Genomic DNA, 7,793 nt, shown 5'->3' with positions numbered 1-7,793 from the left:
CATATTTTTATAAAGAAAAAGTAGCGCTTATTCTGGCCGCTTTCAGGAAGAGAACATGAAAAATGAGGAAATGTACAAATGGGGGGAAAAAGTAACGTCGGAATCTGAGACCTCTGCACTTGACATTAATCCGGTTTTTTACCATCCCTAATGAAGTTGGTGTGATATATCGCGTATAGAACGTTGAATAATCCTCAGATTACCGTCAGAGCTCAACCGAGCGATAACTGAGTTAATTTATTCTCACATTTACTTAAAACATGAGGAGGGCAACGGCGTTACTTCTGCGATACAGAAATTCTCGCCTGTGCCTGCAGAATAAACAGCGAGTCAATGACCGTCTAAATATCCGATGCGACATCATCGATATTGCATTTTGATGACGCGTCACGTTAGTTTATCAGCCGAGACACGCACTCTGCATCTATGACTGGATAGATTCTCGCATTACCTCGCTATTTACGCACAACGATGTACTAGCGTGAAGATATTTTCGCTCGGGTGTAAAGTTGTTCTCTCGTGAAGAAAATCGAATGAGAAACTAGTCAGAAAACATCTTGAATTTTCTGATCGATTTGTTTTCAATCGCAGACTAGATCAGATTACGAGTTTAAGGGGACCGCTCTGTCCCAATAGGATGCAAAGATCAACTTTTTTATCGATTACTATTAATTCTAGAGTACCAAAAAAATATCACTGTTCATGTTCACTGTTTGAACATCGAACTTCACGTTTCAGGTAATTAATTCGTAGGCGATGCATAGATCAGAACGTATGCAGGTTCATGTTTCAGCAAAATCATTTGGTTGTCGTGAGATTGAAGCTGCACAATTACTCGAATTTGACGTCGCAAGAAGTTCGTCGTCTCTTCAGACGAAATGCCATTTTTGTTTGAACACAGGGATTTTCTTGATTCTCATTTTCAACTGACGATGAGTCATGGGCAAAGTAGCGACGCGATTTTTTCAGTTCTCTATATTGCCATATTTCATCTTTTTTCACAGACGACAGTGCCTTGTGAAGTGAAAATGGATTAACGGTGTACCTTCACCGTTGCGACAACCAACTGATTTTGCTGAAAAATGAAACTATGCGTTGACCTGCGTGCCGCGCATGAATTAACTCTGTGAAATATAGTTCTAATACTTAAACAGCAAACATAAATCATGTATTTTTTGAAACCGTCAGAGATTATGGTACTGGAAGACAAACCTGACAGCAGTATCCTGTCGTCATCAGTTTCCATGACATACCGGTTCCCGCAAGTGAGAAACGAATATCGTGTTTGAGTATCAAAAAGGGCAAAAGCGACACTATTTTTGCACGCGTCTCTCCGATACGTTTAAAGAAAATTGGCATGAGCGCGTGAGAATGTTGTTAAACGACGATACAATCGGAGGGTTACGATCCGCGGATTGATGAAGCTAAGAAATGAGCGGGAAGCCCTTGCAGGAACCCTCGAGTATCCCAGGGGAGTCCCTCGTCACTCGCAGCCGCAGCGACCCGACCAAAACAATCGTCCCGACCCGTCAGCCGTTCCCTGATATATCACGTCATTATAGTAAATCGTTGAGAAACAAATAGAGGCCTTCAGTTTTCCCCGCGCCGCGAACCACCCCGGTTCCTTTCACTCCGTCCTCCCGAGGGAGCGAAAGAGAGCCGGAGAAACGGTGAGCCGGGGTTGAAGAAGAGGGCGGCGAAAGCGGGGAAGAGAAGGAAGAACTCCATGCTCCTGGATCGGGGACCGGGGTAGATGTCCATTAAGATAGGGCGGCGTGTTTAACGGGGAATTCAAATGTCGGCAACACCGGTCCCCGTGGGCTGCACGCGGTATAAGGTACCTACGGGAGACGGGGAAGAGAGGACAAGCCGAAGAGAGGGAACGGGAACCGGGATGGCAAGGCGCAGGTAGGCGGGGTCGTGCGCGAAAAAATATTGCAATTGTTTCGCCTCGTGGTTTATGGGGGTTTGTCAGCAAATAAAATGCCTACGAGGACGGGGCCCCGCGACGCATCGTTCTGCTCTCGAAATCTCTCGAATCCCGGGTAGCCGGCCAAGCCTCGGCTTCGCTGGGCTCGAATCGTTGTCGTTGTCGCACCAGCCCGGCTATAACGTACCCTGTACACGAGGGGGTGAGCGAGGCAGGAAAAAATATGAAAATAATACTTGTCCCTCGGCCCTTTACCGAGCCCTTTGTATCACACGCAACCACGAACCCGAAACGTCGCGATCCGCTGACCGGTGAGCGATTCTCCATCCGGTCCAGACGTCCCTGATCGCTCATCGAAATCACGAGACAAATGCAAACTCTTTATTTCTTCCATCGAGACCTGACGTACGACGAATATATCGAAATGGGATTAGGGGTAAAGAATGGACCGACTTACATCGTGTTCTATGCGCTGGCTTTTGGTACCGATAACTCGATTCGTGACACGCGCAAACGGTCCGACGGTGTGGAACAGGTTGCACGGTTTCTGGAGCAAGGCATTAACTGTGTATGTATCGGGGCACGTGGAAAGTTGGCGTGTTGGTAGATTTAGCCCCCGGAGAAGATGCGGGGCGCAAGTTGGTTTATACAATGGTGATTTATTGGGTGGAGAATTCCAATTCGCTATTGATTTATGATGCGGTGAATCGCGTAAGTATCTTCAATTTCCCAACTGCTAAAGTTAAATGGAATTTTGTGTTATTGCGGAACTGTTTATGAGCTGGTTTCCGACTGACCTGACCACTCTCTCAATCTCTCCCTCTCTCTCTCTCTCTCACACACCTTACCGAGTACGAGACCAAAGCTCCGTGCAGGTGTCTTTAGCAGCTCTGTTTTCTACGTCGATGGTAATGGTAAAGGAAAACATTTATCAGACGATGTCAAGCTCTGCGTGCGGTTTGTAATCGATGGCCTTTAACTCCGAGCAAACTCGCGGGTGTCTAGAAACTTGAGATTTGTCGCTCGAAAGAATATCCGTTACGCGCCAACGACCAATCCGATCGTACCCCCCTGCAGCTGAGGAAAACACCAAACAAATATCGAGTATCGATGTTTATGTGTATAAGACGTATAAAAGTCGGGAGGAAATATCCTGGATACACGAAAAGTTGTACGGATGGTGAGGCGGACCGATCGTGAGCCGAGTAGGAGAGGAGAGGAGAGGAGACGAAAGGGATGAAGGATGAGGGATCAACGGCTTGGGAAAACGCCGTTGCTAATTTCCTCGAGAAACGTTAGCCTCGTCTAGTGCTAGCTCTGATACAAACCACTGCAAATATTTACCAAGTTGGGTAATGCACTGCGGGGACGACTAGCCTAGACTACATGTATACGGCGTTGAGTGGATCTACAGTGTGTACGATTCGCAAACTGCTGCAATATACCGTCTAAAATCTACAATCTGTGCGGCACGGACAGAGCTGCGAGCTACTGTGCCAATGGAAAACAGTGCCGAGGATGTATCAATAGGCAAGTTGTGGATCCGCACTGTGATCTACGTTCACTCGGTGCAGGTAATTATCCGTTTCGTAAAGTGCCTCGGCGTCGCGTCACATGCTCCATCCCCATTGCAGGCATACCTATACTACCTGTCTGTCTGCGAAAGCCAAACCAGAATATCGGTAAGCTATTTCGAATTAAGTCAAGTCCCAAAATACGAGACTACAGTATTATAAATCGTGACAGAATCGGGGGAATAACAGTCTAGCCCTGCACGTACTCCTAACTGTCTTAAAAGGTAATCAGCGAAGATTGAGGGTATCGTAAGACGCTGTCTGGTTTCGCACCTTTTTATGGTGATTTATCGTTACTTACCGTTTTTCTTTCTCTCGTCTCGACTGGGCGTATAATCCATTAAGTTTGTTTCAAGAACCAAGCTGCAGGTCAGGATGAAACCTGAACTACTTGACTACGAAATTATACCACTCGGACTCCAATGATGAACACCTTCGAACGAAGATTATTATCCTTCGAAGCGTTTGAAGAAATAGAGGTGCCGAAGTAGCCTCGTTTGGCGGCGTGTACGGAGGGCAGGTTATACGTATGGCGATACCCATCGTGGCCCGGCGTTCGGCGTATTACCTTAACAAGGGAGTAGCGAGGGTGAGTTTTGAAAGATGGAAGCGACGGTGCCCGAGCCGATAAGGGGCCTCCTCCTTCGGGCACTAGAGTCGATTCTGATACCCAGGTTCCGGAATTTGAATTTCACCGTCCCGACGGTTCATATTTATGGATCAAAGAGCATAAATGCATAATTTATAGGAAGTGGCCATTCGGTTAAAACAACCTCCGCAACGCGAAGGAGGAAGTCTCGTCTAGATACGCAGAGACACTCACACACACACACGCACGCCGGAGCATAAACTGTACGCGGTTCGAACGGGAACGCGGCCTGGCCTCAAAAATTCCTCGGGTAACGTCAATAAAAAAGATGTAGGATAAGCGAACTGGCTCTCCTAGATACCTACCCTATTATTTCGCGGCAGAGCCAAGGATAGCATACGGCTTCGCGAGATAACAGAATCAGATAGCGGTGTACGGTATGCCCATCCTTTACTGGGAATAATACCTTACGGGGGCATAACTCACCCGGCCAGACTAATATTTTCATGAGAGCTACACGAGCCGAGAGCTCGTAACCTCCTCCAAGAGTCCTTCTCCTTTTCCGCGAGTTCAGCTCCGCGGGACGGTCAGAAATATCGGTGGGTGGATATTAAATAATAATAGGCAGCCGGCGGTGGAGCTGCTTATTTATTTCCCACCATCAGCCCTCCAGGGCACACTTCCGGGACTTCCGGCCCGAGGAGGCGGCCTACGGCGGGTGGAATTTGAATATTTCCGGGCTCCCGCCCCACCTCGCGAAACGAGAAGACCTCATTATCGAACAAGATTACAATTAGACTCGGGGCTAAGGGGGTTACAATTAGCCTGGAACTTTCGGCAATTGTAGTAATTAGGATCAAGCGCTTGCAGGGGTGCGCAGACAGCCCGTTTTACGCTTTCCTATTTCGTCGCGAATATAAGCTGCGATAAGGGGAAAGCGAGAAGAATTGGAAAACGTGCAATCGAGATTCTGCCTAATATATTCAATACACTTCTGGCATGGTTACAACGTCGCTCTTTCCATTACCATAGTCGTTCCAGTATCCCGATACGATATGGCAAACAGAGTTTGCTCGAACGTCGGTATGTATTTCATTTGCATGCTGATGCCGCATGCGCGGTACAAAGAATATGGAGACTTCTATTATTTGGCCGAAATTTTTTACACTCTGTTAAGGTGCGAAGATTTTTTTTATTTTTTATTTTATAGGGTTTCAACTAGTCGACCCGACCCAACGAACCTTGTACCGTGATGTCGGTGAAATATCTTACACGAGAGAAAATCACGCGCGAAATAGATATAGCTGATATATTTCAATGATAACGAGGGGACCGAAACGGCGCGTTGCGTTCAGCTGCGGTCGGGATGAATTGTCACTGCCGCTATTCTGTTCGAGTATTCCAAAGCCATAATTTACGGTAAATTGTCGTTGCGAAGACGGGACGAAACGAGGTGGAGAGCAGGAGAGACGGGAAGGACTCGGAAGCCTCGTTTAATACCCGCAAATTATAAATAATGCCGCGACTAGCAACCGCACGGCCACAAATCAACGTTTGCTTTAATTCCTCGGCTCCTACCTCCTACACCTTGGGATTAAGCGCGCCATCAAACTCCGTCCCCAGAGAAGCTGACACGGCCGCGTTTAAGGAATCCAACAAATATAAATTAACTTGGTGCGGTGCTTTTATTTGACCACGTATATAAATTCATCCTCGGGTAGATTTTTAATTTCGGAATTGCGCGCGGATCGAGGCAAGAAAGTTGACGGTAATGAAAGACAAAAGGTTCCTCGAAATCGGAAAAACATCATCTCCAAGAATGAAACGACAGTCGTGATACTTCTATCAAAACTGAGCCCAAACTGATGATTCAGGGAGTCAATTTTCTCGTGTATGTTGTGTGTGTGTGTATACATATAATATACTCAACGGCGTAGAAACAGTTGGCAATGGATATTGACGTTCGCCTGGTTGAACAGTATACAAGCGTTGAGCCTTACGGTGCCTCTAAGTCAAAGCGATTCTCTGCCTTGCTGCTCGTATATACAGGTGAGAGATGCTGATTAAGATTACTCAGACGAGAAGCTGCTCCTCAGGCTATGAGCTTAGTGCTTGCGAACAAAAACATTTGTAAGCACGTAGAAGATCCTGCAAAAAGCGTAGTTCGAAATACCTTGTGACTGAATGTGTGATTCGTCTGCTGTAATAATCGACTGCCGTCTAAAGACCTCTCGCACAATATGGCCTCTCAGGAATCACGAGACTCGAGGGCCAAAGCTGATTGGTCTGTCACAGGTAGGAAGATTTGAGAACCAACGTCCCGTGGGGCCAAAGACTCTTCAATTTGAACAGGCAATCAGAGTACACGCTCCTTGTACGATCCAAGATGACGCAATCGCGGTTGGACTACATTCGTTCAGACAACTCTGAAATTGGGCTTGTAGCATAAAGATACTCGACTGGCAGTAGAGCTTTTCACTGAGTATTTGCCCGTGATTATATTTTGGGGAAAACAGAAAAGAGGAGATAAGAAAAATATGAAAGTAGTATCAAAAGCTGCTGGGTCTGTTTTTACTTGCCGAAATAGCGGGTAAGAGGCGACCGACGTCTGCGATTAGGTAGAAAACAAATCCGAGCTTTCGCGGAGAATTCCTTCGTTTTCCCGAAAATAAGGAAAAGTCAAACGGAAGAGAGGAGGACGGATGGATCTCATTCCTCCAGATAGCAGCCTGTCTGATTGCTCTATTGGAGAATAGTGGTGGATGGGAAGTCCGAAAATGACTCGCAATAGAGGCATTGGGATGTGCCCCGCGATGTCGGGGAGCGATAGGACATGTCGAGCCGCGACTCGCTAACTTCGCGAATGTAGAGAACAAGGCCATCAAACAGATTGAAATCAACGGACGAGGCGAGCAACTTCTTCCCCAGCGCGGACGAGCCAGATCTGAAATGAAAATCTGCGGTGTTCCCGGGTGCGGCTGTGAGGTCGGTGCGGGAGAATGGGGAAAAGATACCTATTAGGAGCCAGCGTTTTGATCTATCGCCGCCCAAGTCGTGGGCCTTTTTTTGCGGAACAGAGATTAATTTAAAGAGGGTCGCAGTTGTCACCGCGCCACGGTCTGGATACCACGGGCTTGCTTTTTGTCCGACGATTTTTGATAGCAAATTTTGCATCGCGTTACCCTAAACCCCCGTGAAATCGATTTCCTTTCCCGAGCTGTTACGTTTGCCGGAGTCGCTGAGTGGTTTCAACAGTTCCGTTAAATTCGTTGTACCTCGTACAGCGCAGAATTAAATTTCGCGAAAAGCATCTTGCAATCTTGCTTGTAAGGATAAAGGACGTGTGACGATACGTGCCGAAGCTCGTTCAAGAATTGCGAATTCAGAAACAGCTTCAAGTCGTACACGATGTCCTCAAAATCGCGGAGGGCTCTTTTCGCGGCTAATATCATAATCTTGTGAGTATAAATCGTGAGGGGGTATTGAACTCGATTCTAACTTTGAAAACGTAAATATTCTCTGAGTATTTCTAAGCTATAAAACCGAGCTAGGAACACGTGAGCTAGTGAGTTAAGGAAGAGATACGTAGAGGATAGGGTTCAGAGAGACCGCGTTTGTTTCTGTCGACTTGTCGTCAAAGGTAGCTTTTGAACTTGGTCTAACGAATTCTCGGAGCCCTTGCGATACGGAGTTCTAATAG

This window comes from Neodiprion fabricii, chromosome 3 (genome assembly GCF_021155785.1).
Source record: "Neodiprion fabricii isolate iyNeoFabr1 chromosome 3, iyNeoFabr1.1, whole genome shotgun sequence".
NCBI lineage: Eukaryota > Metazoa > Arthropoda > Insecta > Hymenoptera > Diprionidae > Neodiprion > Neodiprion fabricii.
The sequence above is the reverse complement of the archived record's forward strand: the minus strand, read 5'-3'. Positions refer to the sequence as shown.